At 33.6% G+C, this 24,652-nt stretch overlaps 1 pseudogene; it reads right to left on the bottom strand.

Annotated features, from left to right (window-relative positions):
- Positions 1 to 10,697: 10,697 nt before the first annotated feature.
- Positions 10,698 to 23,559, bottom strand: LOC149197844 (L-gulonolactone oxidase 2 pseudogene; annotated as a pseudogene).
- Between the last annotated feature and the right edge of the window lie 1,093 nt (positions 23,560 to 24,652).

Raw genomic sequence — 24,652 nt, 5'->3', positions numbered from 1 at the left:
ATGGAACCTTCTTTCATGTTTTCAGCCTCCTGGTCTTCCATTTCATGGCCGAAATTGTTCATTAGCCGACTTGAATTGTTCTCGGCATCCATTTCTCTGATTCCAGCCTCTTGGTCTTCCATTTCATACCCGGAAGAGTAAATTATTTGACTTGAACTGTTCCTAGCATCCATTTCTCCGAGATTATGAAAGGATGTACAAGTGAAAAACAAATTATATCATATTAGGTCAATCTCTGCATATAACAGTAGTACGAAATCATATAAAGCGACCATGAGAAACATATCAGACTCAGGAAAGTCCCTGAACATAAAACTCAGGAATCATGGGGAGAATTTACGATCAGAGAAGTTGTGGGATCAACACATCAGTTATTGTATTCAAAAAACGCCAGGTAGAGTGCACACATGGTGCATGCATGCCAGCCATGCTACCCAAAAGCTTTTTACTCTTTTATCTTTTTAATATTTTATTTCAGTTATTAACATTTAATATTTTATTTTATTTCAATTATTAAGATTTAATATTTTATTTAAATAAATAAGTAAATATATTAAAAGATGTAAATTTCTATTAATTTATCTGAGTTTACTCTATATGAAAGGTACAAAAATTATGGCCGACTTCAAAAATGTATTCACGGGTCAGCTTTCTTGCAACCCAAACTCTTTCTCTTTTCATTTAAAGTTGCTTGTTTCGGCCATAGGCTGGGCTAACCAGCTTCCTATTTGGAATTTTTAGGTTCGAATTCCATCTTTTCCTAGCTACTTGCATGGTTACTGCAGTTTTGAATTCACTCTAGATACCATGTTCTTGTGTTTAATACTCTCTTTGCTTTATTTATTTTAGGTCACTGAAATGTTGTGACCAAGATTTAGTGTAAGGTTTATGCGATCTTTTTCATGTCTTTTGGAATTATAATTTTCACTGTACAGTTTGTATTAGGTTTATAACATGTTTAACATCTTTCCATATCCAATGAAGATTCAGCCTTCCCAATCAAGTGAATTCATTTCATTTGCTGCAAGTATACAACCTTTCTTGTAGGTGTCTCCAGTTCCAATTGCCATTCTGCAATCAATATTTTTTTATTAGAAGTAGGGTCATGTTGAAATATGCAGAAAAATATGATTATTGGAAATTTCATCTCCAGTTTCAATTGATATTCTGCAATCAGGATTTTTCTATTAAAAGTAGGGCCATGTTATTGAAATATGGACAAATTATGATTATCAGATGCTTTCGTAGGTTTCAATGAACTAAATTTATAAGTCAATATTAATCGAGTCTTGATGTAGAGAAATTCAGAATATCTAGAGTGAAGTCTTGGTGAATGCTTGTTTAAAATAATGGTGAATGGAATTGAACGAGTTTTTGTTTGATTGGTGTTATCGCATGAGGAATTTCGAGTGAGACTGGAATTTTTTAAAATTATGTACCTATATTTCATACTTTTGGTTGATTTATGGTAGTGTTAAAAAATTGTTTTAAGGTAACTTAAGATATGCCTTATAGCAGAGACAATGCTGAAACATAATGGACTACCTCTACAAATAGTTGGCACACAGTTCTTGCCAAGTTCTTTACGAGTTTTCGAAGCACTGTCTGAATTTTCTTCAAAGTCTTCTGGAAAACTAAGACATTTTATTCTGATATATTGATCACTTTTCCAGGGAGGAATTTGGCTTCTTTGCAGATCAACACCTTACAAATCTCTGATTCCTTAAAATACCAGATACAAGTGGCACACATGCATGATGGAAGTTGACCGGAAGCTCACATGCAAAATGGAACGACAACTACGTGGAATGCATGCATAGTGTCTTATAGACATGGATTGTCGCTACGCAGTTGCCCTTGTTATAGTTTAGTTTTTAAATTCATGTTTAAAAAGTATTGAGAGAATTTATATAATATTTGTTAAATATGTTAGCCATAATAATTTGGGAAGGTGGGTAAGAATTTTTTGATAAAGCTAATAGTTTTGGAGGGTGGATAAGATTTTATGTAAATATGAAATGATGTTTTTATAATATTTTTAAATTTGTTTAAAAAGATTATTTTATTTTTAAATATTTAAAAGTTAATTTAAAATTTATTATTTTTATGTAATATTTTTAAATTATATATAATTTGTAGTTTATTAAGTAATTTTTATTTAAATTTGAAATAATTAAAAAATCTTTTATTTATATTATTTTTCATCATTTATATATATACATAGCTTGGTAGGACTACATCTTCATCATGTCCAATTTCTCTTCTCATCTCGATCAGGGAACCTAAGACTTCCGGTTTGGTGAGGCTTCATTTCCAGGGCGATTGTCAATTAAGCTACGCCAAGAGGACTCTTCTTTTGATATATTAAATATCTAATCATAAATATAATAATATCTTCTATTGAAAAAAATCATTTTGTTCTATACCATTAAACATTTAATATATTTCATAGTTTAGACTTCTGTGATCCATAATGTTTAAAAACAAACTTCTTTCAGAGAGATCACACCGAGTAATTACTCAGATCCAACGTTTCGAACCCTCTACTGTGGTTCATCATCAAGGCAAAGGTGGAGTATCTAATCTAGCATCAACAATATATATATATATATATATATATATATATATATATATATATATATATATATATATATATATAGGAAACATAAGAAATTAAATAATAAATTAAATAAAATTGGAAACATAAGAAATATGCAATGTATAAAAAAAACTAGGAGTGGAGAGCAGGATTTGCTGCTAATTTTCCAACCTTCATCCCTATTCAGATTGTTACCATGCTTCTCAATTTCTAATGCCTCCCTAAACTTCCTATGATGAAAGTGATCAATTTTGACTAAAACACGGGAGTCTTCAATACATATGTGGTGTTTATTAGTAGATGCATGCTCTGCTAAGGCAGACATATGGGATCTATTATGTCAGCATGCTCTTGGATCCTTTACTTGATGGAAGAACCCCTTTCTCCAATATAGGGTGTTCCCCATTAGCAAGGGACTAAGTAAACACATTTCATATCTTTGGGGTCAACATGATCCTTCACTGACTTAAGGGAGCTAGGGATGGTGTTGAGGAGTTTAAAGGAAGCATGCACCTTATTCTTGCTCAGAATGCTTGCGATCTTGTCAGTGGTTCCTTGTATGAAAGGAAGTTGCACGGAAAGGGGTTTAAAGGAAGCATGCACCTTATTATTACTCAAAATGCATGCGATCTTGTCAGTGGTTCCTTGTATGAAAGGAAGATGCACGTAGCGTGCTATCTTGTCAGTGGTTCCTTGTATGAAAGGAAGTTGCATGTAGTTAGCAAAACCAAGGGGATCCTTTTTTGGTTTGAGACCAAGGATAGCTTTTCTAAAAGCTTTGAGACTGAGGCATCTATTATATCCATTTTCTTCAAAAACTTCAAGCAGATGAGGTTTTTCACTCTCAAAGTGACTCTCGTCAGAAACCCTCAAAGCTCTAGTGAAAAGTGTTGAAAACACCGAATTTTAAAATTGTAAAATATAAAATAATTCATTTATAAATATTCATTTCTTGTTATATTTAGAAATGTTATTACCTTATATTTCATTTGATATATTAAAAATCTTCTCACACATAATAAATATTTGAATAAATTCACATTAACATGATCAAATATATAATTTAAATCTTGAAATTATATATGTTTTGAATGGGAAAATTTTGATTTTTTTTTTTCCTTTTATATGTTTTTATTATAAAAAATAATCCAAATATATAGTTTAAATTTTAAAATAAATGAATTAATTTAAATAAATTGATTTATCATACATATAATTTGATTTTTCTTCTGTGGAGGATGACCCACATTAAATGGTTAGAAAAGTCAAAATCAGTATGGATCACAAAAGTCTAAAATCAAGTATTGATTTTTATTTCTTTTATTTTAGAAAATATTTCTCAAAACTAATTATTTATTGGTGAAAAATATGGCCTTCATAGTTAGAAAATAGAATATGTTTAAATGATGCAAATAATACATATCTAGATAGCTACAAGCATGTTTAAACTAGACAATTAAATTTGAATTAATTAAAAAAAAAAATTATTCATATCATTTTTCTTCTTTTAATATCTATCTATCTATATATCTATATATATATATATATATATATATATAAAGCTTGGTAGGACTACATCTTCATCTTGTCCAATTTCTCACCTTGATTAGAGAGATAGCACATGATTTAAACCCAAGACTTGTGATTTTGTAAGACTTCATTTCACAACCATTGCCAATTTAGCTACCCCAAATGAATTTTGATATATTAAATATCTAATCATAATTATAATACTATTTTCTATTGAAAAAAATTCATTTTGTTCTATAAAATTAAACATTTAGTATTTGAAATTTTAAAATTATAAAATATAAAATGATTCATTGATAAAATATTTAGAAATGTTATTATCTTATATTTCATTTTCTTACTTTAACTCCTCATTAAAATAAGTTTAATGAGATAATTCAATTAGAAGTTGTTAATAATATTACATATTTGAATAAATTCACATTAACATGATCAAATATATAATTTAAATCTTTGAATCTATATTTGTGTGAGGGAGAAAAAATTGATTTTTTTTTTTAATAAATTCATAAACATGATGAAATATATAGTCTAAATCTTTAAATAAAATGAATATATATATCTATATCTATATCTATATCTATATCTATATCTATATCTATATATATATATATATATATATATATATCTATATATATATATATATATATATATATATATATATATATAGTTTGGAGAGTGAATCACATTAGAAACGTATAGATTACAAAAATTTATAATCAAGCATTGTTTTTTTTAAATATTTCTCAAAAATAATTATTGGTGAAAAAATATGACCTTCATAATTAAAAAATAAAATATATCTAAACGGTGTAAATAATACATATTTAAATGGCTACAAACATGTTTAAACAAGACAATTACATCAATCATAACATATTAATATTCCTCAAAACTAATTATTAGTAAATAGATACAATCTTCATAATTAAAAAATAAAATAGATTTAAATAGTGCAAACAATACATATTTAGATGGCTATAAGCATGTTTAAACAAGACAATTACATGAATCATAATATATTCTTTATAAAATGTATTTTAATTTGAGTAAAATAATGATTATAAATAATTATATAAATCCCTTATAAATTTTTATATAAATATTAATATTTTGTTTTCAAAATTTATAAATTTTCAAAATTAAAATATAATATATAAATAAAATTATAATTTAAAAAATAAAAAATAAAAAATTAATATTATATTTATTAAAAAACCAAAATTAAAAACGTGTTAAATAATTAGAATTAAATAACAGGTTAAATAATTAAAATTAAATATTCGTATTGGATTGATGTGGATTAGTGTATTGTTTAAAAAGACATTTCATATGAAAACGTTGTCGGTGTTTATAAAAAAATAAAATTAGAATTAAATATTAAATATTCACTGTGGATTGATGTGGATTAGTGTATTGTTTAAAAAAACATTTTATAGGAAAATGTGGTGGGTGTTTATAAAAAATAAAATAAAAATAAGAATTAAATTATATATATATATATATATATATATATATATATATATATATATATATCGAAAGCCATATTTTCAAAACAATTGATCAACTCAACACAAAATTATAATATAAAAACGTTAAGCTAAGTAATAATAATAGTCGTGAGTCATGACCGTGTACTTTTCATTTGACCGTCTAACTATCCGCGTTTCATGGCGAGTCGATGACTTCTTATGGTGGGGTCCCACTCAACGAGAAAACCTCTCTGATCTTCATCACATTCATTTTTATAGAAAAACAATAATTGAGAATTATTTTTAGATGATTTCACTCTCGGCTTCACTTGTGACCAGAACAGCATATCAATCCATTATCTAATTTATTTTAAAAGTCTCTGCACGTGACTTAATTGCCTTTTGCTTTGCTTCCAAACCAAGCTTACTAACATCTAAATTCAAAATCTACATGTTGATAACGCTCAATTTCTCTAGAATTCAATGAACATATTATTTTATTCAAAATTATTTTCCGGTGTTTAATATGTTGTTATCAACATATTAAACACCTGATAATGCACCACCACAGTTGGTTTGCAAATCTTTTAGGTTTTATAAGTCTTCACAAAGGTATCCTCCTTCAAACTATATTTTGTTGATTGATGAAGGTGAACCTAATTGTTTTCAAGAAGCTTGTAAAGTTGAGCACAGTAAAGAATGGAAGAAAGCAATGGAAGAAGAAATGAACTCTTCGCATGAAAATAAAACTTGGGAGTTGGTAAACCTCCCAAAAGGTAGAAAGGCTCTACAAAACAAATGGGTTTACAAGATTAAGCATGAAGGTGACGAAAAGAAGGAGAGGTATAAAGCAAGACTAGAGGTGAAAGGTTTTGCCCAAAAATAAGGTATTGACTTCACCAAAAAAATTTCGCCTGTTGTTAAAATGTCATCCATTAGAGTCATTCTTAGTCTAGTTGCTGCTTTAGGTCTAGAATGTGAACAATCATTCTTAGTCTAGTTGCTGCTTTAGGCTTAGAATGTGAGTAGCCAAAAGGCTTCATAGAAAAAGGCAAAGAAGGCCTTGTTTGTAGGTTAAAGAAGAGTCTCTATGGGTTGAAACAGGCACCTCGACAATGGTACAAGAAATTTGATTCATTCATGGTGGAACATGGTTTTCAGAGGTTGGAAGCTGACCATTGTGTCTATATCAAGAGGTATGATCAAGGAAAGTATATCATATTATTGTTATATGTGGATGACATGTTGATTGTTGGGCAGATAAGAATAAGATCAATAGGTTGAAGAAATATTTGGGTAGCAAATTTGCAATGAAGGATTTGGGACCAGCATAACAGATATTGGGCATGCAGATTATGCGTGACAGAAAAAACAAAAGGTTGTGGCTGTCACAAGAAAAATATATCAAGAAGGTGCTTGATAGGTTTAATATGAAGGATGCCAAGCTAGTTAGTACACCCCTTGCAGCCCACTTCAAGCTGAGTACTGAATTATGTCCTAGTAATGACAAGGAGAAAGAAGAGATGAGAAAGATTCTTTATGCTTCAGCAGTTGAAAGTTCGATGTATGCCATGGTATGCACAAGACCAGACATTGCATATTCAGTGGGAGTAGTGAGCAGGTTCCTTGCCAATCCAGGCAAACAACATTGGCAAGCAGTGAAATGGATTTTGAGGTATCTCAAGGGTACTAGTCATTATTGTTTATGTTTTGGTCATGATGAGACTATGTTTGAAGGATTTACAGATGCGCATATGGCTGGAGATATGGATACCAGAAAGTCCACTACAAGTTATTTGTATACATTTGCAGGTGCAACAGTATCTTGGGTGTCAAGACTACAAAGCATAGTAGCCCTCTCTACAACAGAAGCAGAGTACATAGCTACAATAGAAGCTTGTAAAGAGATGTTGTGGATGTAGCGATTCCTAGGAGAGATAGGAATAAAGCAGGACAAGTATGTGTTATATTGTCATAGTCAGAGTGCCATTCACTTGGCGAAAAACCCAGCATTTCATTCAAAAACTAAGCACATTGACTTAAGGTACCATTGGATCTGGCATGTGTTGGAGGAAGAACGGTTATCCTCGGCAAAGATCCATACAGATAGGAACCTTGCTGATATGCTCACTAAGATTCTACCACGAAATAGACATGAGTTATGTAGAGGCATGGTAGGACTCGGTGTGAATTGATCACTCTTATTTGGCTTCAAGTGGGAGAATGTTAAGTGTGAAGCCAAATTCACGGAGGATTCTAGATTAAATCTTTCTAGATCTCCAAGATTCTAGATCTTTCTACATTGTTAGTGATTTCTAGAATCACATTTCGGATTCTAGATCCTCCTACACCGCCAGTGGTTTCTAGATCATTCCAAATATCCATCACATACAGGATTCTAGATCCTTCTTCTGCCTCTATAAAGTTGTAATTTCTTTGGCCAAGGAAAGCAAGCCAAGGCCCAACCCTGTTATGTAATGCAAAGTGATTGATGTTCTCCAGTGATTGTTTTATCTATTCCGTCATTTTTGACTAAGTAATCTTGTTGTTTCTCCATTTGTCTGTCTCTGTAATTATTATTTGCTATTGCCATCTAAGTCTCTGAGTATAAATCCGTTGTGTGTCATATGTTTGCTCTAAACTAACAATTCTCATTGTTTAACCAATAAAGGTGAGCAATAAAGCAATATTGGTCTGAGCATATCTTTGTATTTCTGTTTTTTATGCTCTTATGTTCAAATCTGTTTATAACTTTACAACACATATTTTTCCCCTTGTCTGTAGTATAGATATGACTTTAATATTATTGTACAAGACTATATTCGCAAAGAGAAATGCTACAAGATTTTACTTTAAGAAACAAATATGGAACTCTTGAGATTCAAATTGAAGAGCGAGGTTGAAGTCTACAGTCTACTGCCTGGATCAAATCTAAAATAAGTGTAAATTAGATGAGGATCTAGCTTTTGCTTCTTCTTCTTTTCAGTCGAAGAAAACATCATCTTTCATTTAAAAAAAAAGTGATTACAATTGCTTGTTTCAGATATACATTCTTCACAAAAAACTTGTCACTTGATTGACACTTTACATTAATAAAAACTTAGTGCAAAATCTTACTAACCTGACATATCCCTATTATCCTCTAAGATTTTGCTTTATAAATTTATTAGCAATTTTATATCTCTAATGCGACTCTGTCCCCCTTACAAGATTACAATAGTACTTTCATTTATTAGTGCCCCTGTTGGAAAGCATGAAAGTAAATCAAACATGTTTCTGCTACAATGCCCCTTTTTGATAACATGTCTGCAACCCCATTATGTTTCCCTTACACATGCCTATATATAATCTGTCTAAAGTTCTGCTCTAGATTTTGGATACGCCTCATCCATGCAAAATGATTGATAGGATCGAGTTGAGTGAATCCCTGTAGCCATTCAATGACACTTTTTGAGTCCCCGAATATCTTTCTGGACTCAATACCCAACCATTTTTGACACAATGATGTCCCCATAATGTTATGCTTTCTGCTAGATTATTTGTACCACTTTCTCCTTCCCACGAAAAATGATAAAACTTACAAAATTCCATTACAATATATACTCCATCCACATTTCTTTGTATGCACTCCAAAAAAAACCTACTGACATTTCACTTCAAATATCAATATACTTAAGATTACCTCCGTGAACTTTTCTAATACTTAGTCCAATCTCCCCATAGTATGTAACAATCTTGATAATAGTTGTCGTGATCTCTGGTAAAGCACGTTATATATGCAACTCCGACAACCTAACAACTTGGTGTTTGAGGAAAGGACTCGTGAAAACAACCCTCAAATCCATCTCAAGGTGCAACAGTGTTTGACCTCTCAGCCTCGGGCCCAGGCTGTTGATCGCCGCTCCATGATTTATTTCAGGGAGCCTATTCCAGTCGAAGTTCATGGCTCATTTCATGGAGGCTATTCTAGAGGAAGTTCATGACTCATTTCATGGAGGCTAATCAAGAAAACGTGTATAGAACTATATCAGAGGTTCGTTAGAGTCCCATAGATTCATTCCAAATCATCAAAATTTGATGGGTGTCATAACTAAGGTTAATCCCTTTTCTCAGGAGTTTTAAGCGATAACATGCAATTCAAGGTTAAACAAAAATTTTGTTAATTCTTTGTTTTATGATTAATGTACAAGCATGCAAATTTTGCTAATTATTTGTTTATTGATCAATGTACAGACATGCTAGTTTCTATATTGAACTACATACCAAATCACAATTTGGAATACATATCCACGTGAAGCCTGTATAAATAGTTGGAGAGTCTATTCTTGATTTTTCTCTTTTTCAAGTAATTCATCTACAAAAATGTTTAATTATTATTTGAATTTTCTGTGTAACGTTTCATCTCATATAATTTCGAAATATATATTTAAATATAGATTTTAATTTATATAAATTAAAAATTAATTTGCAATTTTAAATATTATTATATTTTTTAACATAATTCTAAGAGATTAATTTTTCATATTAAACTATAAAACACGTCTTATATAATAATATCAAATATAATTTATATTAATATAAATTTTCAATAATAAATTACTTAAATTACAATTTACAATGGATTATTATAATAATGTTTTGAATAATAAATATATTAAATTACAATCGATTATTGTAATAACGATGACAAAAAATAATTAATTTTTATTGAAAAATTAAGTAAATAAAATTCTTCATTCAGATCATATTTCAATCTTGTTGCAATATTCTTTAGATTTATTTTAATTTCATCATTGTTTTAATCTCAAGTTATACGTGGGGAATTCCATACCACTTCACAGCGTACCGCGCCATCATAATTCCTGCAGCAATTCGACAACATACTCACAATCCCCTGTTGGCTAAAAATGCAATTCCATGGACGTCCAATGTTACATAGAAAGAAAAAAACTCCCCAACAGCGCCAACTCCCCACGTTTTGAAACCGGTTAGAGTGACGTCGACTTTATTTATTTCCAAATGATACTCATCTTTATTTATTTCACCACCAACCTAAATACATATGTAAATTTAATTTCAACACATTTCCAGTACTATCAATTCAGTTGCCTGCACACCCGAGCGTTTTTCCAAATTCTTCCTGCCCTGCAGAAATACCCTTTCTCAGGAGCACAGTGTTTATCCTCTCTGCACTTGCACATCTTATCTAATGCGCACCCATCTCTCAACTGCTCCACTCCCTGCCCTCCAATCCCGAACAGCCCATCTGTCCACTCATTAGAAAACACTCCTTCCGGATCATATCTATTCTTTACTTGCAAAAATTTCTCCAAATTCACTGCCCGCTTGGCTAACCCTCCGAACAAGTAACCGCCATTCTTACCCCAGTGCAGGCTCCCGCCATGCTTCTCGATCACCATCTGCTCTATCTCTTCGTACACATCTTCGTTCCATATGGGCGTCTTGGCTTCTCTCGGACGATAATATGTCAATTCCACTGTCACCACATCCTCTGCTGGTCCCAAATATGCATCAGATTTCCTAATAGACCGAAAAGACACATAGGATCCACACATGCTTTGAGGATTTAGATCTCTGAGCTTCTTTATATCGATAATTGTTTCTGGGAGGCGTGAAATGGGCACTCTCAGTTCCACGTCGAAATCGAAGGCAGTCGGAACCCGGCGGTCCCACGAACAAACGGTCTCATTGTTATCTAAAATCTTGCTGGGAGTGCAACCAGTGTGATTGTGATTGTGACTGTTATAGGTGCCCTGGCATCCTCCGGAAGACTGCATGCGATGATTGAATCCGATGACCGGGTACCCTGTGAAGCCTTTAATTTCGTCGTTCCAAAACCCGCTGCCGTTAAACGTCAGTTGCTTAATTTCTTCTCCCATTAAATAGCACAATCGGGCAGAATCTTCTGTAGATTGGATTAGGCCATCTGCGAGTATGCAATTCTTATAGTTAGAAAACTAATATAAGTTAAATGTCAATATCACATTACCCAATATAACATGGTGATATAACATATGATTTAATTAATTAAAATGAGATAAATTAATTAAAAGCAAACTAATAATCATGGATAACTAAATTAAAATTATAAAAATTTATTAAAAAAAATTCTAATAATAATAGTTAATTACTAATAACTAAATTAAAATCTTAAAAAACCTATAATAATATAAAATAAACATGTGTATCTACATAATTACTCTTATAAGTAAACATGTGTATCTACATAATTACTCTTAAACAAACTTATAAGATGAAATAAACATGTTTATCTACATCATTATTCTTAAATAAACACGTGAGAGGTAAATTAGTTAATTATGCCATAAGGAGTTTCCCTCTGAGACGAACTCCCCTGCTGTCTTCACTGTACACCATTCAATATTTCGTTAGACGATTGAATTATAATCATCCGTTGATTTGCATGTGACAGTTGTGACTAGCTAGAAACTTGCGTAGGCTAGACGCGGGCGGTTGTAACTGGCGGTTCTCGTTTCTTGATAGAATGTGATGGGGCACTAACTTATGAAACTGATTTCAAGCTGGATCAGTTGCAAGATTATCAGCAGCCGAAACCCTCAAACTTAGCACTCCTGCTCGAAAAATTGAAATGTGTGGGATGGACAGACTGCCACGAGGGTGTTCATGTGATGGAGCACTAACTTATGAAACTATTCTTGTTTTAGCAGAATGTTTTGGCTAATTTTGTATTTATTTTGATGAATGTAACAGTGCAAGATCTGTCACGGATAAAACCGCAGATGATGCAAAAGGTGCTTTCGTCAATCAAGCCTTCAGATGACAAGCAAGGCGATTTGGCTCATGTCAATCATCGAGCCAAGGGATTTAGTGGACGCTCTGAGGCATCTAGTCACACGGAATTGATGGAATTATTTCCCGTATGCACCGGTTTCAATTCAAACAGAGTTGCAGAAAGAAACATTATTATGCCCTTTGCAATCAGCCAAGCTGATCCGGTTTCGAGGTATTTTCATCTCCAGACATTTGTAATTTGATATATTTACTAATTCTTGATAGCTGAGCAAGCTTAAATGCATGATAAGGCTAACTTTGTGTTTTTCGCACTATTTGAAGCATATCAGTTCCAGCAAAAACCCCCAAGCAGTAGTCCACAGGTCAATTTGTTATTTTTTATAACGGAATGGTGAATGTTTACAATGTGTCGGCTCGGAAGGTATTATATTGATCTCAGCAACAAATTCAATACATTCACAACAAATTTCGTATATATTTTTGATGAAACATTTTCATCTTTAGTCCTCTTCGCGTTCTTTAATTTATTCGTAGCCTTATTTTGTCATTTTCGTGGTAGGCAGAAGCCATTATTAAGCTTGCCAGCTCTATAAGTTCGAGGAAGACAAGAAGACCTCAGATTAATATCCGCAAAATCCAACAGATACTGAAACCGCTGCATCATAAGCCTGCATCGAACGCTCACAACAAAGATTAGCCTGAAAGACTTTCCGTAGGTAAGACGCGGATCATGAAATATTTTATATTGACAAATGTGGTTCATAACTTCATACTATTTGACAGAAAGTAAAAAGTATAGAAAGGTTTCAAGATTGAAAATTGTGTTTTTAACATTATTTTTTTAACTTTTTTCGCGCTGAGGCCTGGAAATTACCCCGAAATTATCTGTGAAACGCTTCCTCCAAAAGTGAATGGAGAGGTAAATAAACTTTATATCATTTTAAAAAATGATGTATATTCAGAAGATTGAATAGCAAATCCAACATTTAAATCAATTACGATAATTATATTTAGTGTAAATTTAGATGACTGAGTAGGCAAATGTGTATTAAAAGGATGATTTTTTTTGGTACAGAATTAACATTGTGTCTCCTTATGCCACGATGAAGTTGGTGACATTTCCTTGGAAAGGCAGGAAAGATTTAGACGACCAAATCATCTTTTGGTTGGCTTGCTCATCACATAGATTTTAAGATGTGGGTGGATGGTATTGACCATTAATGGAATCAACCGACATTTTCTAATCTTAACCAAATCGTTTTCATCGACATTAAAATATAAAAATATATAATATGGTTAAAATTATTTTTACTACGATTTATTATTAGAGAAACTAGAGAAACTAGACCAGTAATGAAAATGTAGACTACAAATCCAAGAGACTACAAATCTAAGAAATTACGTACATATTGTAGTAGATAAGAGTATGACCAAAGTCATTAGAACATAAAGTATAACAAAAAAACAATTGAGTAACTAGGTTGTTGTAACCCTGTTGCAAGTATATAAGTGTTAAATGTAGACTACAAATCCAAGAGACTACAAATAATAGATAAGAATATGACCAAAGTCATTAGAACATAAAGTATAACAAAAAAACAATTGAGTAACTAGGTTGTTGTAACCCTACTGAAAGTATATAAGTGCTAAAAGAGTCTTCATTAAAAAAATGATGGAACTGTTGTAAGACACAAAGAAACCAATGCCAATCATATTGTAGTAGACACGCCAATGGGTGTTGTAAGGTCTTTAGGCGGGGCAACATGATGGGGGGGTCAGAAGTATCTGAAGGAGCCTAGGTGGCGAGGTCTGAAAGAACCATGGAGTTGCATGGGGAGATTGATGGGGAGGAGGTGATGGTTGACTTGGGTCTAGAAAGCTGAAGCTTGTTTTGTGAGCATGCTAAGTTGGGTAAATTCTTAGCAGGTTTATTATTAGAGAGAAAAACATGAAGGAGGATGACAGAGCTATTGGAAGCTAGAAGAATGGCTTTTTTTGTGAAGGAAATTCTCCAGGCACAAACATTTGGGTAGCTTGTCAATAGAAGTGTTTGATAAAATTTTCTTGATGGTGGAGATGACTAACATAGAGCCTCCTTCCACCATGAGCCTATTGAAACCCTGCTGGTTGGCAATTTACAATCCCAGTTCCTCTGCATAGAATTCAACTACATTATTGGTGGGGTGGCCTAAAATGCCGACAACCACAAATAATAGATTTTCGTTGTCATCTCTAAGGATGCCTCCATAACTTGTTTGTCCTGGGTTGACTTTGGATGCACTGTCGAATTTGTATTTGATAAAGCGAAGAAGAAAAGGGGACCAAGTAAGTGGGGAAGGGGGGGATGAGGGGAGAGAGAGGTTGGGTGGGTGGATGTTGGTTGAAAAATTAAAATGTATAATAGAATGGTGCTTTATATGGAGAGATCTACTAGTTGTTGGTAGTCCACGAGGAGATGAGGGTGGTCTCTATTACACTAAACGATACATTATACCAAACAGAATCAAAAGAGGATGGACATTACTTGAAAATCTGGCTATTTCTTTCTTTCCAAATCAACCAAAATATGAATCAAGGGAAGAGAGACCATGCTTTATTAAGGATTTCCATTTTGAAAGGGAATTACTTGAAAATTTAGCTATTTCTTTCTTTCCAAATCAACCAAAATATTAATCAAGGGAAGAGAGACCATGCTTTATTAAGGATTTCGCTTTTGAAAGCGAAGGGCTTCCAAGCTGAGATTGTTTCCAAGAGTGAGTTGTGTCTATCTTCCTACTTCCTTAAGTAGGAATATAATTTTGTCCAAAATTAATCCACAAATGAACAATTAATAAATGAATGCTCAACACTTTCTGGACTAGCTCTATGCATATAGAAAATAGAGGATCCTTCGTAGTCCCTTCTGATGATTTTATCCCAAGTCACGACTCTCTTCCAAGCCAATAGCCATAGGAAGTGAGAAATCTTGGGCCACATGTTAGCATTGGGGGCGTAGATGGTATTAGTGGCCAAGGAGTACGCTTCCATCATAGTGAATATGCCCTTTGATTGATAACCCCAACATAGTGTGTCAATGCCATCTGCGATTAGGATAAGACATTGCTCAAGATGACATTGTATTGTTTGCCATAACCATGAGGGGATTCCCGAGGGCCAGTCATATATTGTTTTCTAAGCACACCATGAAGATCTTTTGTGTTGAGGCCAACAATGCTGATTTACTTGCATGTAACCATTGCCTACCAAGAATATCTTTAGATCATTGAGATGCTCTTGCTGGTCCAATTTAGGCATTTGTTTTCATGAGTCCTGCCAAAAGGGCATGCATATTTCCCAAAAGATATGGGTCTGTATGAGAGATTTGTTATTTTCAGAAATTCAACTTTAGTTTTTGGATTAGAGAGTGGTGAGGTATGCATTTTTCATGCCATAAAAGTTTCTAGAGATATTGGCGCTTTTGAATCCAACACCACCACAATTTGGCACCCATAACATCCTTACTGAAAGTTTCAAAGTCTCAAACATAAGGCTCCCCCATGATTTGGGAAGGAAGAGTTTGTCCCGGGCCACAAGGGCCCACTTGTGTTATCTACTCATATGCCAACCCCATCGCCCCCTCCAAAAGACTATTTGCATATGTTCATAAGCTACCCCAAGGTTACAAAAATTTGGAATACCTTGGATGTCTCATTTGGGTTACAGCTCCGATTGTTTTCTGATATTCCAGAGTGTCTTGAATGGTGGAGTTTGTAGCATGGCACTAGGGGCTTTATTCCAACCATTGTTATTTGGGAGATCTGGAGGTGTAGGAACAATATTATTTTCAATGAGTACCGTGAAAGCTGAGCAGTGGTGATGGAAAAAATTCAGAGCACAATCTCGGCTAAAATACATGTTGGTACATCCAATAAACTGCGCCAAAACCCCAAATTTGGCCGCAGATCTCCTTCCCTATGAGATTTTTTGACGGGGCATCACAGTGTAGCAGTTGTGGATGTGGATTCATTATCCGATATTTTCCAGAGTTAACATATATGGTATACTAGGGGGCAGGAAAGGGCTCCAACACGAAGGTTGAGGCCATGGTATTATGGGGACTCCTCTAGTTCATACATTATCTGAATATTCCTACTATCGACATTTATGGGGACTCAAAGGTCATCATTGATTATGTCAGTGGGAATGCCAACATCAAAAAATCCTCTCTTCAGTGTTGGCTACAATAGATCTCTACTCTCTGGAACCCTCTCCAATACTCCACCATACAGCAAGGACTTCAATGTAGAAGCGAACCGCCTCTCCAAAAAAGGTATCATGGAATATCTGGACGGACTCCACATAGAGATTAAGATGGATGAGACTTGGTTGGAGACCGAGATTATGCCTTTACCAGGATAACTACACCCGGACATACTCTTTTTTTTTATTGCGGAGTAACTGCTATGCATTACATCTTGCTCTTCATGTTTGTGAAAAAATACAGATGTATGCCTAACATATGCTACAATATGTTATGCTGATTTATCTAGATAAAACAAACAACCTAGAATTAGCATAGAAATTTTTTTATGTATCCTAATCTGGTTATAAGGTTCATTTTTATACATGTTTGTTGATTAGCTTGGATATATAATTTTGATATGCTCCTATGAGATGCAGACTTTGAAACATATGTAATTTCTATACAAAATAAATATATCGCTTTTTTCATCTGAAAAAAAAAGAAGCAGCCAACTTCGTGTTTTTAGCACTATTTGTAGCAGATTAGTTCTTAATCCTGCAGTGTTGTCAGCTATGCAAGGAATTCATTCAAGGAACAGTAACATGAGCCAAGGTAGGATGATACAAGAATGTGAAGTAGACACTATTAGCTTGGCTTCCATGAGTATATTGGGATGTAATCAAGTTTTTCAGTATGGGTTAGTTTATTTTGAAGGGATGCAACTGCCTATCATAAACATGATATCGTCTGTGTGTATAATGTGAATTATGGCATCCCACTTCCTGACATAATTTATCTTTTCGTATGTTAACTCATGCAGGCGTTGTTGTACTTGTGTCATTTTTTAAGTTGTTACTACTGTTCCTTTTTCAAAAAATTTGTACAAGTAAAGTTAGCTTCATGTTCTCACCCATAATGATTGCCTAGTTCGTGACCAACATCATGATAGGACAGTATAATATTGTGAAATATTATCCTGGAGCATTCAAGGCATTCAACCCATATTATATATACTGTTACTTTCATGAATATCACTAATAAGGATGGATGATGCTTGGAGGTGTAGTCCTATGTATAACAAGTATTGATTGATGATATGTGTCTCATTTTATCATAGTATACTTGGATCTGTTTTCTAACTCAATTGATAAATCCATACTAATGATTTTCTCAAACACAATTCATAACTTCATCCCAATTATTTATGCTAAAGCTATACAAATAGAAACACTAACATCAGTTCTCTGTTTTGACTGGATCCAAGTGCAGAGGCCATGTTTGCAGACTTGGGCCTTTTCAACAGGAAATCAATCTAGGTCCAAGCTATATGTCAAGGACAGAATTATTAGTATTTCATCATACTTGTGTGCTTCATCCTCCTTAAGTTTTAGTAACATAATGAGAAATTTGGGTTTTTTGTTGCAGACTGCTTTCTATGTGTTGGTTTACCCATATCTACTTAACACATATACGAGACAAGCGGCTTATTTGATAAAAAACCTAGGGGACATAAGCTCTACTTTTTACAAAGAAATACCACAGCCTGTGTATTGGTCGATGTTCATTGTTGCCACTTTAGCAGCCAATGTAGCCAGGAAAGCATTGATTACAACAACATTCTCAATCATAAAATATTCCATGGCTCTTAGCTGCTTCCCTCGAGTGAAGATTGTGCATACCTCCCAAAATTACGAGGGTCAAATCTATTCACCTAAAGTTAACTATGTTCTCATCGTTATCTACATTGCAATTATCGTAGGATTCTGGGATGGAACACAAATTGGTAATGCACATGGTAAGAATATCCAAATTTATATCTGGCAATAGAATTTGGTATTTTTTATGGATTCTTTTGAGTTTCCAAGGATAATTTTAGGTATTTGGTGGTGCAGGGGTTGCAGTTGTTGGGGTTATGTTCATTACGATGTGCATAGTAACCTTGGTCATGCTTTTGGTTTCAAACATACATGTTTTACTTATACTACCCTTCACTCTGTTTTTTTGTTATCTTTGAAGGCGTTTATCTATCATCTGTATTGAATAAGTTTCCACAGGGAGGTTGGTGTCCCTTCCTAATTTTCAGACCATAATGTTCTCTTTGAACTATCGAAGGCAGAAAAAGTATAAATATTTAGCACAAAGAAAACTCAGCATAGAAGTTTTGAATGGATTGGTTATCCGAGTGAATTCACATGTACCAGGAACTTGTTTCTTCTGCAGTGACCTTATTTCTGGCTTACCACCGATTATCAAACATTATGAAAAGAATGTGGGGTATTTGCATGAAGTTCTTCTTGTTGTCATCATAAGAATGATTCCAGTCAAGGCAATGCTTTTGTTGGACAGATTTATGGTTGGAAAACTAGAGCCAAAGGGTGTATATAAATGTGTAGCCCAATATGGTTACAAAGATGCCCCAAACATTGAAGGATCTGAATTTATCAACGAGGTTGTTGAAAGCATAAAATACTATCTCAAGCTCAGAGGAACTTATTCCTCCTCACACGACAGAAGTTATGCAAGCAAAAATACAGTGGCAGAAAGTAACTACTTTGTAGATGAGGAATTGCAGTAGCTTGAATTGGCAAAGAATACAAGGGTTGTGTATGTTATAGGAAAAACAACATTGAAGACTAATAAAAGCACTGGTCCTTTTGAAGGATTACTGATTGACAAGCTCTACAGATTTCTTCAAAACAATTGCAGGTTTACTTTGTCTACCTACCATATACCACCTGCGCATTTACTTCAAGTCGGAATGGTGCAAGAAATTCGGAGTTCGTTCACACAAAACTATTAGAAGACAATGAAATCAGAAGTGTTTACTCATAATAAAGCTTTTAGGTCCGTAAAGTTCTTGATCACTGTAAAATAGGATTAATTTTGTACTATTGTTACTATTTTAATAGATTTAGAAGATTTCAAAATGCGAATTTCCGGTGAGATCAAAAGAAATGAGCATTGAGTTTTTTACCATCTCTGCAATAAATCATGCATCATTTAGAGTGAACTAGTACATACATGTTTTTTGACTCCGGTAGAATGGAAAAAAATGATAACAGTTCATTACTTTTCAGTTTCAATCCTTCTTTTACACTAAGGCTCTTATCTTTTGATGAAATGCACAGCCTGGTAAATTAAAATTTTCAAGAAATCCCAAGTAGAGTTTGTTAAGAAGGTATTTTAAATTCTAATAGTAACTCCTTTTTATCCTTTGTCCTTTGAAATTTGTACATTCTCGAGTTGCCTAGGGCTAAGTACCAATTCATGTGTTACAGGCCCAAGCCATCAAACAACACTTTTCCCATGTTGGGTTCCTTCAAATTCTGAATCTAAGAAGCCCCATAGGAGCAACAAAATGAAAATGATACCTAGAAAATCACTCTTCTTGCCTCAGCCACCAATCCTAGCAAGGCTTAAGGAGGACCAACAATAACTATAAGGATGTCATGCTTCCACTATACTCTCTATTGCTTTACTATCCAATATTTTTCTCATCTTATCTTTCCATTTTGTTTTGAATGTGGAGTCTTTAAAGCCTGCAATATAGTATGCTCTAAGCCCCTGTAGCAATATTCAAAATGTGGCCACATTTGCTTTACAGTATCTGTAGATGAGGGTACGCCCCCTTTGTCTGCTATGGTGGAGAGTTGGGCTTTTGATATGAGTACCTCATAAAACTCACCCTCATATGTTAGTTGCAGTGTCTTATTTGGGGACAAGAACACAAGTCCTTGAGCTGCGGTCATGGTTTTAATACCAATCCGCTTTTGACTTCTTCCTTGCTTGGTAGCAATTTACAAAAATCTCTATAACCCAACAACCAGTATGTTCAAAACCTATTTGGATCAAGCACTAATATATCAAGGGTTTTCAAATTGGCATCTTTGAAATTTTGGAAAAGAAATTGAAGCATTTGGCAAGTTTTGGCCTACTACTCATAAACATCAATCCGAAAAAGGGGTATGTGTTGTAGTATTTTTAAATGAGTAAACATTTAAAATTTAGTTTTATATGAAAAAAATATTTAGTATGCATAACGAAACATTAAATTAAAATAATAATAATAAAATAGTGTAATTCAATTTATTATATTAATTTTTCGTTTTTATATTAACAAAATTATAAACAACGTTTTTAGAAAGGAATCATATTATTAATGATTCATCTTCATAACCATCAAAATTTCATATTAAAATTTAATTAACATGTTTTAAATTTAATCTAAAACTTACAATAATGGATATATTGTACTCAAGAAAAAGGGGTTTGGTGCAGTGACCATTCTCATTCTACCCAGCTCGTAGAAGGACTTCATCTGTAATACTAGGTAATTGGGTCTCTCAGCTGACACATTTACTATATATGATATGTGGCCTTTTTTTGGAGTTGTGTTAGGACTTGATCTATAATATTTGGTAATTGGGTCTCTCAACTGACACATTTACATTTACTGTATATGATATGTGGCATTTTTTGGTTTGTGACAAGCAGGGGAAGATAGTATTCATATCGTATGTTCTCGGATGGGCTCTTTTTCAACTTATTTCATCGAAGCAATTTTGTTATTGGTAGGAACTTTAGGCCTTGCTACCATGGGATTTGAATGGAAATGAGTGGGCAGAGGTTGTCAGTTAAGCTTGTGGCTGCTACTTTGTAGCATTATTTTTAATTATCTTTGACAAAAGTGTATCTTTATGATACATTTTAGCCATCATATACAATCACAGGTATAGATTTTTGATGATATTTCAACTTGTTATTTCATGCTAGTTTCTCTTTCTTGGGCAATCTCAGTATTGTCAGAGGGGTTTAGTTGAAGATAGACAAATTGGAAATTTGATAGCTGCCACAAGTGTTTTTGCTAAGCATGATTTGCTAAATAATGCAGATATAATTTGCATTGGTGTCCTAAGCATGTTCTGTGCATATGTTCCTTATAAAGTTGTGGCTTGAAGCATAATTTGCATTTCAAGCCTTTAAAAGCAAGTGTTACAGAACATGAATTGGGATATTAAAAACACATTCGAGGGTTTATCCAAAAGAAAGTTCATGACATCTCATATGAAGTTAGTAGTGAAAAATGTCACTTTAATGGAGTTTTGGCAAGTTAAGGAATTTGTGCATCCCTATATTTACGAAAATTTCACCGAGAGTTTGATTTCAGTGAGGAGTTTGATGGCATTCATTTGTATTTTTGGAAACCCCTAGTTGACAGAACCACGTAGTAGGAAAATGACATTTAATTTTTACCGGCACGATGGTAAATCGAATTATACAACAAATAAAAATCATATTTATAGTCAGTGGAATATTTTGTGACAGCTAGCAACCTTGTGTGCCCTCTTTAAAAGTGACAATTCATTCTTAAATATGTAACATATGGAAAAACAAATCTCCAAATACAAAAAAACATGTTCATATAAATAACAACTGCTACATGAATAATAGATAATCTCTATATGACATTAACTATAACTCATTATCATCCACCCTTGCTTTCAAGAATGTCCATTCACATGTTGCTATTTTTCCACACACTACTATTACTTATCCATATTCAAAACACACATAACTAATAGTTTCAAGTGTAACTCAATATCATCCACCTTTGCTTTCAACAATGTCCATTCACATGTCACTATTCTTCTACACACTATTATTTACAAAATAGCTATATTCAGCATACACATAACTAACAATTTCAATTGCAACTTATTATCATCCACTCTTGCTTTCAACGATGCCCATTCACATGTCCCTATTCTTCCACACTCTATGCCTTAGGGTGTTTCCTTTGCAACATCAAATACAAATACTAGTTAATTATTCTTAAACAAACTCAACCATATGTAAATTTAGTTAATTTGAGCGAGGTTTAATTTCAAAGATTCTCCAAATAAATCGGATGGAAAGAATTGAAGATAGAGATGGCCTTCAAGAATTCAACCATAGTACAAAAATAAATAAAACTATAAAACAAACAAGTGGGAAATCTGTAAATACTTACTCAGATGATCAAAATATTCCAGGCTGGCTACGCTAGATGGAAAATGCCCAATTGCAACGTTGAGGCCGTCCCCGGGAACTTCAATAGAAACTCGATCGAATGGTCTAAACAGCGCCTTTTGATGAAAGGGAAACCAAATCAAATCTGCGAAAGCATAAGCCCTCAGGAAATGGACCGCTTCGTTTTGAAGCTCCTTATCATCGCTTAGATTCGGCCTACTTAAAGAACGCTTGAACATGGGTTGCAGAGCGAAGGTGACTTGCGAGATTACACCCAGCGTTCCCATAGATAATCCCGCAGCCTTCAGCTCATCTTCATCTGTTTCGGTACTCAAGCTCATGACTTTGCTGTACCCCTCTGATGGAGATGCGGGCACCACCAATCTCATACCCACCACATATTCATAAACACCGCTCCCTCTACCCACGAGACCGCTGCCGTGGGCTCCCGTAGAAACAACGCCCGCCGCAGAGACTCCGTTCCAGTAAATCATGGCGGGAAGAGCCAGGCCTTCCTTCGCTGCTTCCTCCATAACGTCTCTCATCATGGCGCCGCCTTGGACTGTAATGGTCATGGCACCCTTGTTCACCCCAATGACGGATGCATAGTTTTCGGTTGAGATAATCAATCCATGGTCTCCAACACACACTAGCTTTGAGAGGCTATGAGCCAGAGTGCTTACCACTTTGATCTTCTGCTTCTTTTTCACAGCCCGGGCAACAGCATGCAGAATCTCGGCTTCTGTTTTGGGTGAGACAGCCTCTGCAGCTCTGCAAATGCTGCGATCCTCCCAAATGCCTTGATAATTAAAGATCTGGCATCCTCCTCCATTGCTTTTGCATTCGACTGAGGGAGGAGGCGGGCACAACGCCTGGAGGCATGATGGAAAAGCAAGGAGAAATAAAAGTAGGGCAAGTAATTTGTGGCCCATCGCTACACGGATCATTGGATTCATCTTCTTCTTCTTGTAGTTGTGTTGAATATGATGGTGAGCGCGAGTTTATATAAGCGCTGCCACACTGAAGGCCAGGTTGCCGTGTCGAAATGCAGAGGATTAAGTGGGATTAAGTGATATTTTAATATATCAATTCGACGTAAAATATATGAAGTGGGATTAAGTTTCGTGTGTATCAGTCACCAAACTAAGCTTATATATAAATATATCAAGTGGGATTAAGTAATTTGTGGCCCATTGGATTCATCTTCTTCTTTTAGTTGTGTTGAATACACTGAAACCCGGTTGCCGTGACGAAATGCAGAGGATTAAGTGATATTTTAATATATCAATTCGACGTGAAATATATGAAGTGGGATTAAGTTTCGTGTGTATCAGTCACCAAACTAAACTTATGCATAAATATATGAAGTGGGATTAAGTTTGGTGTGTATCCGTCACCAAACTTATGTATAAAAGCATAGAAAAATATATATATATATATATATATATATATATATATATATATATCACCTCTTTGAATGAACGTATCCATCCCGAGAGAATGGTTAATTTAACTTTGAAAAATGATGAAGAGAAGTTTATATTATAATTTTTCTTAAATATGATAAAGTGTGAGCTTAGTCGGATTTCATGTGAGTGTGTGATATTTTAAAAGAGTGGTTTTCTTTTAAAGACTTATTGAAAGATTTAGTTACTATACTTTATTTTTTAATTTTATGTTTAAAAATAATTGATAGAAGTTTATATAAATTTTGTTAAATATGATAAAGATAATAAATTGGGAAGGTGAGTAATTTCATACCAGTGTGGGTTATTTTAAGGTAGTGATTTTTTTTAATATTTTTATTTTTTTTATAAAGGTAGTGATTTTGGAGGGTGATAAAATATTATGTGAATGTGAAATAATTTTTTAATTATATTTTTAAAAATGTTTAAAATGATTATAATTTTTTAAATATTTAATAATTAATTAAAAATTCATTATTTCTATGTAATATTTTTAAATTATAAATTATTTATTTATTGTTATATTTGGAAATTTTATTATTTTATATTAATTTTTTTA

This window comes from Pinus tabuliformis, chromosome 2_2 (genome assembly GCF_031772625.1).
Source record: "Pinus tabuliformis cultivar Carrire ecotype Pingquan chromosome 2_2, CPIR1, whole genome shotgun sequence".
Lineage (NCBI taxonomy): Eukaryota > Viridiplantae > Streptophyta > Pinopsida > Pinales > Pinaceae > Pinus > Pinus tabuliformis.
This window is presented reverse-complemented; position numbering and strand designations above follow the sequence as displayed.